Below are 14,195 nucleotides of genomic sequence, written 5' to 3'. Positions count from 1 at the left end.
GCACCCGCGGTGCTAGCAAGACCGCGCGAGACTGTAGTAGCCCGATTCCTAATTTGAGTTAATTATCGGATTAATTATATTTTCGGTGGGATCGGAAGGACCGAAGAAGTTCGGATCGTCCGATGAGTTCGGATCGTCCGATGAGTTCGGATCGTCCGAGCCAGGTGTCGGACCGTTCGAGACAGGTGGCTGGACACGTGGAAGGGTTCTGGACACGTGGTAAGGTTCGGATCATCCGATTGGGGTTCGGATCGTCCGAGACAGGTGGCTGTACTCGTGGAAGGCATGCAAGGATCGGATCGTCCGATCAGAGTTCGGACCGTCCGAAGTGTGCCGGATCGGAGCTTCCGAAATGGTTCGGATCGTCCGAACATTGGCTATAAATAGAGGCGCGAGGCTTCATTTGTGACTCGCCAATTCAGAGAGTTCCATAGCATTTCAGTCGTTTCTGTGAGATTCTAGTCTTTTTCCGAGGTTCGGGCACTAGCGGGGAGCTGCTGGTCTTGTAGCGGAGCTGTGCTCTAGTTGGGAGGTAGCGGCATCAGTGGGCTAGCGACGGACGAAGGTTTGGAATTGTATCAGTATTATCTCAGGATTATCTAGTTAAGTCTGGTAGATAAGTTTTAGTGATGGTTTTCACTTGATGAATAGGCTTGGACTAGACCTGTTGTCTGGTTATTCCAGTGGATTAGGATTGCTGTGATAGAGGTACGAAAGTACTATCCGAGATATCCTGGTTGAGTATACATTCTTATATGTGTTGCATGATTATGTGGTGCATTGATATATGTCATATGATGCATGCTATTATGTCACGTTTATTACTGCACGTTGCATTTCATGTTGAGCCGTATCTCCTTCGAGATAGCCTTTACTGTTGAGCTGTATCTCTTTCGAGATAAGCTATATCTTGTGGGGCCGCTCAGCCCTGTCTTGTCTTGTGGACGCATGGACACCGAGAGTACACAGTGGCCGACGGGTCGGGAGGGCTTCGGTGGTCCGGGACATTTTAGGTCCACGTCTGTTCTTGCAGTGGATGCAGTGACCCAGAGGTTGGACCGCGCGGCACTATCCACTTGGCGCCTCTAGACTGAGCATTTTGAGATCTTTTGTGACTCCTGTTTCTTGACTACCCTGGTATCATATCATAGCATGTGCATTTCATATAGGTTTGTATACTCATGCTTTTGTACTGGGCGTTCTTATCGCTCACGTCCTCGGTTTTTGTTTATCTTGGACACCCCATTCCCTCGGGGCAGGCCTCAGGTTGGATGGCTCAGGAGGAGCAGGAGGAGGACATTGAGTAGCTGGTTGGTTTAGTTTTCAGTGTTTTGTAGCAGATACTTTCAGTTAGTTGATTTGATATGATATGATTGTAGCAGATACTTTCAGTTAGTTGAGTATTTTGGATTTCGATTGGGTTGTATAACTATCATTTGTTGGTATTTCCGCTGTTATCTCTGATTTTTATTAATTAAGTTAATTGCATGCTTAGTTCTCAACTAGTAGGTGATTCTGGAACGGGTCACTACAGAGACCGCACCCGCGGTCATGCAAGGACCGCACCCGCGGTCTAGGTGCTACATTTTTGGATGAACTCGCCGTGAGCACAGCGCACCCGCGCTCTTGAGTTGCCGCACCCGCAGTTTGCATGCGAAAATGCCACCTTTGTTTCTCAACTTGACACATGGCATGATATATATATAGTTTGGAATGACACTTCACTCTTCATGTCTTCAGAGAGGGAAAACCGAGAGCATGCAAGAAGAACTACCATTTCCTTCAACCTAGAACTTGTGGTTTTGAATGATTTAGTTTTCCGATTTTAATTTTGAGGCTGGATTCATGATCCTTGCAACAAGGGCTATCAAAGGATGTAAGTATTGTTCAATTCCAGCCTATTTCGAAATTCATATGTTGGGGAAATTATGTTTTGAGTTGAGAAATGTGTTCTTAGTATATCAAGAATCGTAGATTCATTATCAGATTGATTTTCGGATATCGTATGCTATGGGTTCGATTTTCCAGCATGTGTGGATCGAGTAGATACAGATTTCAGTATGTATGTTGATGTTTAGATGAGATTATGAGTATTGAGGTTAATCGATTATTGTGATGTTGAGATTGAGGTATCGGTATCGAGAATTACGTCGTTACGCTGTCGAATTGTTTTGAAAACCGATTTCAGCTATGTTTATTGGGTTGTTTGAGATGTATATTGATAGAGTGCACCTTGACTATGCCATTTCAGATTTGTATTGGCTATTGTGAACTCGAGACTTCGACGACGACACCGACGATTCGGCAAGAAAGGTATAATTCATGTGGTCACGGGATTGCACAACTCGATTCAGATTTGATACGAGTTTCCCTAAATCACATACTAGATTGTTATTACATTGATTATGTAATGTTTCGTTTATTGATTTATATTCGAGTCTTGAGATAGGAGAGATTGGCAGACTTGCCAAAACTAGACGTTTCGGTGTATCGACGCATAGGAGCAGATTTGCTATATGTGTAGACCCTCGATACAGAGTTGACCGAAGTCTAGGAATAAGACGTACCGTTGCCCCGAGTGGCTGGGTAGGTGACAGACCGTCTTATTCACACCGGGATCCCTAGATTAGAAATGAGTCGAGTCAAGATTTAAATGTTGAATACAGATTTGTATTCTTCTACATGTTTAGATTTTATTCATGTTACTTGATATATTCTATGCTTTTGTACATGATTATGACATTGCATGCATCCATGTTTTATACTGGGATATGTTCTCACCGGAGTTATCCGGCTGTTGTCGTGTCTGTATGTGTGCATGGCAACAGGTGGGGCAGGATCAGGGTCACGACGAGGAAGAGAGAGTTGTTAGCGTGGAGATCTCGGGCGTGGAAGATTCCTAGTGTTTCCTACTGGACTTGTAGCACTTATGTTTGTAGTTGTTATTGAACACTAGTGTATGTTTGTACGCACAGACTTGTATGTACATTACGTTGTTTAATTTCTATTGAGACATGTGATGCTTTCGTTAATACATTTAAATTAATGTTAAAAGCAAAATTTTGACCCACATTTTCGAACAAAGATCCAATTAAATCTCAAAAGAATAGAGTTAGAGCCCGGGTCCTTACAATAGGTGGTATCAGAGCCGTAGGTTCTGTAGACTGAGATAGAATAGAAGGAGCGGGGTAGATCGAGTCATCTTCCTTGCTTTTGAGATGCTAGCATGCTTTATTGATTTCCCTATTATATGTTGTATCGTATCTGAATTGATTTACAGCATTTCAAGCCTGAATCAGAACCGATTCTCGATCAGAGTCTATGATCAGAGGAGGGCTGAGACAGATGATTTTAGTTGTGTACTAATCAGTTTGATAATCAGATTTATGCCGCCTAGACGAGTGCCACAGCCAGAGCAGGGTAGCACATCCGGTGCACAGATGGATGTCACTGCTACGCCGATGGAGACCTTATTGAAGAGATTCCAGTCTTTCCATCCGCCTACCCTGAAGGGCACAGAGAGTGCAGTGGAGTGCGAGAGCTGGCTTGATGATATCGAGATGTTGTTTGAGTCTTTGGCATATACTGATGAGCGACGTGTGAAACTGATAGGGCATCAGATGCAGGAGGTTGCCAAGAGCTGGTGGTTGACTACGAAGAGAGCCTTGGAGCACCGAGGTATTGATATCACATGGAAAGTCTTCAAGTATGAGTTCTATCAGCGCTTTTTCCCCGTCTCCTACCGAAAAGACAAAGGAGCTGAATTTGCGAATTTGAAGCAGGGACAGTGGAACATCGAGGAGTATGTTGCTAAATTTTCTGCATTGCTACGATTTGCACCGCATGTGGCCGGGAACGACGAGGCAGTGGCCGATCAGTTCATCAACGGGCTGAATCCCGATGTCTTTACTTTGGTGAACACGGGCCGGCCTAGTACTTTTTCGGAGGCACTGAACCGAGCGAAGGGAGCAGAGGCTGGCTTGATTAGGCAGCGAGGGGCTTCCTATGGTGTTCAGGGGCAGAGACCGCCACAGTCCACGACCGTACAGTTTCCACCACCTCCTCCTCGTTTTGACAGCGGAGCTAGTGGTAGTGGCAAGAAGGAATTTCTGAAGGCTAAGGGCAAACAGTTTAAGAAGTCCGGAAGTAGTTCATCGAGTTCGAGTGGATCTCGACAGAGAGGTCAGGGGTCAGATTACAGTGGCGTGTATTGTAGCTCGTGTGGAGGACGACATGCGACGGAGCAGTGTCAAGGAGTTATGGGACGCTGCAACATCTGTAGGCAACAGGGACATTTCGCCAGAGTTTGTCCCCAGAGAGGTGCACAACGATTCCAGAGCACAGGATCATCAGCACCAGCGCCACAGATGGAGAGACAGGCATCTTCTGTATACTCCTTCCAGCCACCCTCAACACAGACTCAGCAGAGACCAGGAGGTAGTCAGACGGTGAGTCAGCCTCCCAGACAGCAGGCACGTGTTTTTGCCCTGACAGAGGAACAGGCGCAGGAGGCGCCAGATGACGTCATTGCAGGTAGCTGTTTTCTTTGCGGTTATCCTGCATATGTGTTGATTGACACAGGGGCATCTCATACATTTATATCTGAACATTTTGCATTGAGATATTCATTGCCTGTTGAGTCGTTGTCGACAGTAGTGTCTATAGCTTCTCCGTTGGGGAGTGGTTTGATATTTGTGACTACTGTTAGACACTGTATGCTTCAGTTTGAGGGGCATGAGATTGATCTTGATTGTATAGTACTTGGTTTAGCTGATTTTGACTGTATAGTTGGTATAGACATGTTAACCAGGTACAGGGCCACGGTAGATTGTTTCCACAAAATTGTCAGATTCAGACCCGAGATGACAGATGAGTGGAAATTCTACGGCAAGGGTTCCAGATCTCGGATTCCCTTAGTATCTGCTCTGACTATGAGTAGACTGCTTCAGAGAGGAGCAGAGGGCTTTCTTGTATATTCAGTAGATCTACTGAAGTCGAGCCCAGCATTGGCAGATCTGCCAGTGGTTTGCGAGTTTGCAGATGTTTTTCCTGATGAGATTCCAGGGTTGCCTCCGGTTCGAGAGGTTGATTTCAGCATAGATCTTATGCCCGGTTCTGTTCCTATTTCGAGAGCTCCGTATAGGATGGCACCGATAGAGCTGAAAGAGTTGAAAGCACAGTTGGAGGATCTTCTGTCCAAGGGATATATCAGACCCAGTGTATCACCTTGGGGTGCTCCGGTGCTTTTCGTTCGAAAGAAAGATGGTTCGATGCGATTGTGTATCGATTATAGACAGTTGAACAAGGCAACAGTGAAGAACAAGTATCCTTTGCCGCGCATCGACGATTTATTTGACCAGTTACAGGGATCTTCGGTATATTCGAAGATTGATTTGAGATCAGGGTATCATCAGCTCAGAGTTAGAGACGTTGATATTCCGAAGACTGCATTCCGAACCAGGTATGGACATTACGAGTTTGTTGTTATGCCTTTCAGTTTGACGAATGCACCACCGGTGTTTATGAGTTTGATGAACCGCATTTTTCAGAGATATTTAGATGAGTTTGTAATTGTGTTTATTGACGACATTTTGGTGTATTCGAAGAATTTGACTGAGCATGCAGATCACCTGAGAATTGTATTGAAGACTTTAAGAAAAGAGCAGTTGTATGCCAAACTGTCCAAGTGTGAATTCTGGCTGAGACAGGTTGTCTTCTTGGGGCATATTATATCTGGAGAAGGTATTGCGGTAGATCCGAGTAAAGTTGAGGCTGTGATCAGTTGGCCGAGACCGACTTCTGTGCCTGAGATACGCAGTTTCATGGGTCTAGCCGGGTATTATCGTCGTTTTATCCGAGATTTCTCCAGTATAGCGAAGCCTATCACCCAGTTGACACAGAAGAATATGCCATTTGTGTGGTCCGAAGATTGTGAAGCCAGTTTTGTAGAGCTGAAGAAGAGGCTGACTAGTGCGCCTGTCTTGACGATTCCTGCAGGTACAGGTGAGTTCGTTGTATACTGTGACGCATCTCACAGAGGGTTAGGATGTGTTCTTATGCAGCGAGGGCACGTGATAGCGTACGCCTCTAGACAGCTGAAGCCGCACGAGACTCGTTACCCGATTCATTATCTTGAATTGGCGGCGATTGTATTTGCACTCAAGATCTGGCGTCATTATCTATATGACGAGAAATTTGAGATCTATTCCGATCATAAGAGCCTGAAGTATCTCTTTTCTCAGTCAGAGTTGAACATGAGGCAGCGACGATGGCTTGATCTGCTGAAAGATTTTGATTGCGAGATCAAGTACCATCCAGGAAAGTCGAATGCAGCGGCAGACGCCTTGAGTCGAAAGGTATGTTCTTTGTCCTTGTCGACTATAGGTGTATCGAGTTTAGAAGAAGATTGTTGCTTGTCTGGATTGACATTTGATACAGAGAGTAGACCGTTGCAACTTGCTGCGATTCAGATTGAGCCAGATGTGATTTTGAGGATCAAAGAAGCACAAAGAACTGATCCAAGCGTGCAGAGATCGATTGATATGGTCAGAGCTGGACATATCTCAGAGTATCAGGTCTGAGATTCTGTTCTGTATGTGAATAACCGCTTAGTAGTGCCAGAGATTTCAGATTTGAGACGACAGATCATGTCGGAGGCACACTGTAGTCGGTTCAGCATTCATCCTGGTGGCAGGAAGATGTATAACGACTTGAAGACACAATTCTGGTGGAAGCAGATGAAGACAGACATTGCAGAATTTGTGTCTAAGTGCCTGAATTGCCAGCAGGTGAAGGCAGAGAGAAAGAAGCCCGGAGGATTTACTTCAGAATTTGTCTGTTCCCGAATGGAAATGGGATCACATTTCCATGGATTTCGTGACGAAGTTACCTCGATCATCCCGGGGCTGTGATTCGATTTGGGTCATCATTGACAGATTAACCAAATCAGCTTGCTTTATTCCGTACAGAATGACCTATCGACACGATCAGATGGCAGAGTTGTATGTCAGAGAGGTCGTCAGATTGCACGGTGTGCCGAAGTCGAACGTATCAGATCGTGATCCACGATTCACTTCTCACTTTTGGCACAGTTTGCAGCAGGCTTTGGGTACGACTTTACACCTGAGCACTGCTTATCATCCTCAGACAGACGGACAGTCAGAGCGGACTATCCAGACTTTAGAGGACATGCTGAGAGCGGTAGTACTAGATTTTGGTACTAGTTGGCAAGATTCATTGCCGTTGTGTGAGTTTTCATACAACAACAGCTATCAGACGAGCATAGAGATGGCACCGTTCGAAGCTTTATATGGAAAGAAGTGCAGATCTCCTTTGTACTGGGATGATATTTCTGAGGTACCAGAGTTAGGGCCTGATATGATTCGTGAGATGACAGAAAAAGTGAAGATCATTCAGAAACGAATGAAGACGGCACAGGATAGGCAAGCGAAGTACGCCAATATTATACGTAGAACGTTAGTATTCGAACAGGGAGACAGAGTATTTCTGAAGATTTCACCTTTCAGAGGCGTTGTCAGATTTGGCAAGCGAGGAAAGTTGTCTCCTAGATACGTCGGTCCGTATGAGATTCTTGAGAAGATTGGCGACCGAGCTTACAGACTTGCTCTTCCTCCTTCATTATCTGGGATACATGACGTATTTCATGTATCGATGCTGCGTAGATATATGCCAGATAGTTCTCATATCATTCAGCCTGACGAAGCCGAGTTAGATCAGACTTTGAGCTATGTTGAGCGACCGATACAGATTCTTGATCGGAAAGAGAAACGGCTTAGAACCAAGACCATTCCGCTTGTGAAGGTTCAATGGAGTCGTCATGGCATCGAGGAAGCAACTTGGGAGTCGGAGTCTGAGATGAGACAGAGGCATCCCGAGCTATTCTTATGATGTGAGTCTTTCTTCCCGATTTGACTTTACAATTTTGTATATAACTGCATGAATAATTGCTTGTGAGTTCGAGGACGAACTCTTGTCTAAGAGGGGGAGAAATGTAAGGCTCGAGAATTGTCAATTGGCATTGATGTGAGACTTGAAACCATGAGAATGCATGACATATAGAGTGGAATTTTTGAAGCATGGCCGAAGCCACACCGCACCCGCGGTGTTAGAGATACAGCACCCGCGGTGCATTGAGAGGAAATTAGTGAATTTGTGCGAACAGACACCGCACCCGCGGTGCTAGCAAGACCGCCCCCGCGGTGTGAGACCGCACCCGCGGTCATGCAAGGACCGCACCCGCGGTCTAGGTGCTACATTTTTGGATGAACTCGCCATGAGCACAGCGCACCCGCGCTCTTGAGTTGCCGCACCCGCGGTTTGCATGCGAAAATGCCACCTTTGTTTCTCAACTTGACACATGGCATGATATATATATAGTTTGGAATGACACTTCACTCTTCATGTCTTCAGAGAGGGAAAACCGAGAGCATGCAAGAAGAACTACCATTTCCTTCAACCTAGAACTTGTGGTTTTGAATGATTTAGTGTTCCGATTTTAATTTTGAGGCTGGATTCATGATCCTTGCAACGAGGGCTATCAAAGGATGTAAGTATTGTTCAATTCCAGCCTATTTCGAAATTCATATGTTGGGGAAATTATGTTTTGAGTTGAGAATCTCGAGAAAACGATACCCGAAATTGAATACACTGTTCTTAGTATATCAAGCATCGTAGATTCATTATCAGATTGATTTTCGGATATCGTATGCTATGGGTTCGATTTTCCAGCATCTGTGGATCGAGTAGATACAGATTTCAGTATGTATGTTGATGTTTAGATGAGATTATGCGTATTGAGGTTAATCGATTATTGTGATGTTGAGATTGAGGTATCGGTATCGAGAATTACGTCGTTACGCTGTCGAATTGTTTTGAAAACCGATTTCAGCTATGTTTATTGAGTTGTTTGAGATGTATATTGATAGAGTGCACCTTGACTATGCCATTTCAGATTTGTATTGGCTATTGTGAACTCGAGACTTCGACGACGACACCGACGATTCGGCAAGAAAGGTATAATTCATGTGGTCACGGGATTGCACAACTCGATTCAGATTTGATACGAGTTTCCCTAAATCACATACTAGATTGTTATTACATTGATTATGTAATGTTTCGTTTATTGATTTATATTCGAGTCTTGAGATAGGAGAGATTGGCAGACTTGCCAAAACTAGACGTTTCGGTGTATCGACGCATAAGAGCAGATTTGCTATATGTGTAGACCCTCGATACAGAGTTGACCGAAGTCTAGGAATAAGACGTACCGTTGCCCCGAGTGGCTGGGTAGGTGACAGACCGTCTTATTCACACCGGGATCCCTAGATTAGAAATGAGTCGAGTCAAGATTTAAATGTTGAATACAGATTTGTATTCTTCTACATGTTTAGATTTTATTCATGTTACTTGATATATTCTATGCTTTTGTACATGATTATGACATTGCATGCATCCATGTTTTATACTGGGATATGTTCTCACCGGAGTTATCCGGCTGTTGTCGTGTCTGTATGTGTGCATGGCAACAGGTGGGGCAGGATCAGGGTCACGACGAGGAAGAGAGAGTTGTTAGCGTGGAGATCTCGGGCATGGAAGATTCCTAGTGTTTCCTACTGGACTTGTAGCACTTATGTTTGTAGTTGTTATTGAACACTAGTGTATGTTTGTACGCACAGACTTGTATGTACATTACGTTGTTTAATTTCTATTGAGACATGTGATGCTTTCGTTAATACATTTAAATTAATGTTAAAAGCAAAATTTTGACTCATATTTTCGAACAAAGATCCAATTAAATCCCAAAAGAATAGAGTTAGAGCCCGGGTCCCCACAGAGAAGGGGAGGGATTCTATTTTTGTTGTTGTGGATAGATTCTCTAAGATGGCACATTTTATAGCTTGTTATAAAACCCATGATGCTTCAAACATTGCGGATTTGTTCTTTAGAGAAGTCGTTAAGTTGCATGGCATGCCTAGGACTATTGTTTCTGGTCGCGATGTTAAATTCTTGAGTTAATTTTGGAATACTTTATGGGCTAAACTTGGCACAAAATAGTTGTTTTCTACTACTTGTCATCCTCAAACGGGTGGACAAACTGAAGTTGTCAATAGAAATTGGGAACACTTTTGCGTGCTATTCTTAAAAAGAACTTTGATTGACATTTCTATGGACTTTATTTTGGGGTTGCCTAGGACTAAGAACGGGAGGGATTCTATTTTTGTTGTTGTGGATAGATTCTCTAAGATGGCACATTTTATAGCTTGTCATAAAACCCATGATGCTTCAAACATTGCGGATTTGTTCTTTAGAGAAGTCGTTAGGTTGCATGGCATGCCTAGGACTATTGTTTCTGGTCGCGATTTTAAATTCTTGAGTTACTTTTGGAATACTTTATGGGCTAAACTTGGCACAAAATTGTTGTTTTCTACTACTTGTCATCCTCAAACGGGTGGACAAACTGAAGTTGTCAATAGAAATTGGGAACACTTTTGCGTGCTTTTCTTAAAAAGAACTTTGATTGACATTTCAATGGACTTTATTTTAAGGTTGCCTAGGACTAAGAAGGGGAGGGATTCTATTTTTGTTATTGTGGATAGATTCTCTAAGATGGTACATATTATAGCTTGTCATAAAACCCATGATGCTTCAAACATTGCGAATTTGTTCTTTAGAGAAGTCGTTAGGTTGCATGGCATGCCTAGGACTATTGTTTCTGGTCGCGATGTTAAATTCTTGAGTTAATTTTGGAATACTTTATGGGCTAAACTTGGCACAAAATTGTTGTTTTCTACTACTTGTCATCCTCAAACGGATGGAAAAACTGAAGTTGTCAATAGAAATTGGGAACACTTTTGCGTGCTATTCTTAAAAAGAACTTTGATTGACATTTCTATGGACTTTATTTTGGGGTTGCCTAGGACTAAGAAGGGGAGGGATTCTATTTTTGTTGTTGTGGATAGATTCTCTAAGATGGCACATTTTATAGCTTGTCATAAAACCCATGATGCTTCAAACATTGCGGATTTGTTCTTTAGAGAAGTCGTTAGGTTGCATGGCATGCCTAGGACTATTGTTTCTGGTCGCGATGTTAAATTCTTGAGTTAATTTTGGAATACTTTATGGGCTAAACTTGGCACAAAATAGTTGTTTTCTACTACTTGTCATCCTCAAACGGATGGAAAAACTGAAGTTGTCAATAGAAATTGGGAACACTTTTGCGTGCTATTCTTAAAAAGAACTTTGATTGACATTTCTATGGACTTTATTTTGGGGTTGCCTAGGACTAAGAAGGGGAGGGATTCTATTTTTGTTGTTGTGGATAGATTCTCTAAGATGGCACATTTTATAGCTTGTCATAAAACCCATGATGCTTCAAACATTGCGGATTTGTTCTTTAGAGAAGTCGTTAGGTTGCATGGCATGCCTAGGACTATTGTTTCTGGTCGCGATGTTAAATTCTTGAGTTACTTTTGGAATACTTTATGGGCTAAACTTGGCACAAAATTGTTGTTTTCTACTACTCGTCTTGCTCAAACGGATGGACAAACTGAAGTTGTCAATAGAACTTTGGGAACACTTTTGCCTGCTATTCTTAAAAAGAACTTGGATTGACATTTCTATGGACTTTATTTTGGGGTTGCATAGGACTAAGAAGGGGAGGTATTCTATTTTTGTTGTTGTGGATAGATTCTCTAAGATGACACATTTTATAGCTTGTCATAAAACCCATGATGCTTCAAACATTGCGGATTTGTTCTTTAGAGAAGTCGCTAGGTTGCATGGCATGCCTAGGACTATTGTTTCTGTTCGCGATGTTAAATTCTTGAGCTACTTTTGGAATACTTTATGGGCTAAACTTGGCACAAAATTGTTGTTTTCTACTACTTGTCATCCTCAAACGGGTGGACAAACTGAAGTTGTCAATAGAAATTGGGAACACTTTTGCGTGTTATTCTTAAAAAGAACTTGGATTGACATTTCTATGGACTTTATTTTGGGGTTGCCTAGGACTAAGAAAGGGAGGGATTCTATTTTTGTTGTTGTGGATAGATTCTCTAAGATGGCACATTTTATAGCTTGTCATAAAACCGATGATGCTTCAAACATTGCGGACTTGTTCTTTAGAGAAGTCGCTAGGTTGCATGGCATGCCTAGGACTATTGTTTCTGGTCGCGATGTTAAATTCTTGAGTTACTTTTGGAATACTTTATGGGCTAAACTTTGCACAAAATTGTTGTTTTCTACTTCTTGTCATCCTCAAACGGATGGACAAACTGAAGTTGTCAATAGAAATTGGGAACACTTTTGCGTGCTATTCTTAAAAAGAACTTTGATTGACATTTCAATGGACTTTATTTTGGGGTTGCCTAGGACTAAGAATGGGAGGGATTCTATTTTTGTTGTTGTGGATAGATTCTCTAAGATGGTACATTTTATAGCTTGTCATAAGACCCATGATGCTTCAAACATTGCGAATTTGTTCTTTAGAGAAGTCGTTAGGTTGCATGGCATGCCTAGGACTATTGTGGGGACCCGGACGCTGATCTTTCTGCTTAATCATCTTTGGGATTTAATTATCAATTAAGATAAAACAGGGTCTAAAAATTTTTCTTTTTAAAATGTAACTGCGGAAGGTAATGTAATCTAAACAATATCCATCTCTATATAAAAACTACAGTTCAGTAGAAAAGTACAATTGTGTACAACTTAAGTCTAAGGTTCAATTACTAAATTCAAATAATAAACCAAGTCTGCTACAAGTCCGGAATCACCACGCTAACTCGTCTTCTCTCATCGTCACCTCGACCCTGATCCAGCCCCATCTGTTGTCATGCACACATACAAAACAAGACAACAGCCGGATAACTCCGGTGAGAATAAATCCCAGTATAAAACATGGTAAGCATTATATACACAAACTAATTCATAAAACATGCGATCATGTATAAACACAATATATTTCATAATCTATGAACTTAAGCATGCAACTCAAATCAGATAAACATGCATATAAACAATTTAAATCATAAAACATGCTAGCACCACTGAAAGCAATAACGATGGGTCCCATGGTCTAGGAGCCACATCCATATAAGCATGAAGTCCTAATCAAATCATGTCTAGACTCGACTCGATCTGGAACTCTAGGGATCCCGGGGTGAATAAGACGGCACTGTCTGTCACCTACCCTCCCAATCGAGGTGCTGTCCGTCTTATTCATAGACTTCGGCCTGATCTGTATCCACGTCTACAAAGGGGCGGTGATCTTCCCCTAAGCTGAGATATCGCCGAACATCTAGAAGTCTGGATGATCTCGCAGACTTTCCTATCTTAATGCATGAATACACAATCTGGAAACAAGCATAATCATCTTAATGCAATGTAACATGATCTGTAAACAAAGCATATCAAGATTTGAATACAAGTTCTATAAACAAATATATAAACAAGAACATAGTATGTGATTTATTGGGCAACTCAAATGGTGATGTCAATTGAGTTGGTTCTTCCCGAATATCACATGAATTATACCTTTGTCGTCCCCGTCTAAGGAAGACGAAGTCTTGAAGTCTAGTCTGTCCATATCCGATCTGAAATGACAATATAAATACACTGTATCAATGTGTAACTCAATTCACAATCTGTTCTAATCAATACTCAATTCAGTATACAATCTGATCAATGTCTGAACAAGATACAATCTGAGTCATATCAATAATATCACAATCTAATCGAAATCATATCTGAATCTGATCAATCTGTTTCCAGCATATGAATATCTAACAAATACATCTTCAGAGATGCTGAAATACAAAACACAGACATATGGTATTCTTTCTTCGATCTGACTTCACATATCTACTGAATAATCTATCCAGACATACAAGAATAATCATCTCTCTATTCTTCAATCAAGAACAATACAAATTTAGTGTTTAATCTCAATCAATATCTTCTGAAAATCATAACAATTGTATAACCAATCTATTATTCAATCTGTCTTTGATTATACAATGATTACTACAGCAAAAACACCATATCTGAATCATATTCAGTTCTGACAACATCCTAATTTCAAAACATCGCAAAACGTAACGAAACTTACGTCCTTGTGTAGCTCGTGTCGAGAGGAACACGCTGCTGCGTTCAGCTTCGAATTCTAATACCCGGATTTC

This window comes from Primulina eburnea, unplaced genomic scaffold (genome assembly GCF_022965805.1).
Source record: "Primulina eburnea isolate SZY01 unplaced genomic scaffold, ASM2296580v1 ctg424_ERROPOS6267910+, whole genome shotgun sequence".
NCBI lineage: Eukaryota > Viridiplantae > Streptophyta > Magnoliopsida > Lamiales > Gesneriaceae > Primulina > Primulina eburnea.
Note: the sequence above shows the minus strand (reverse complement) of the source record.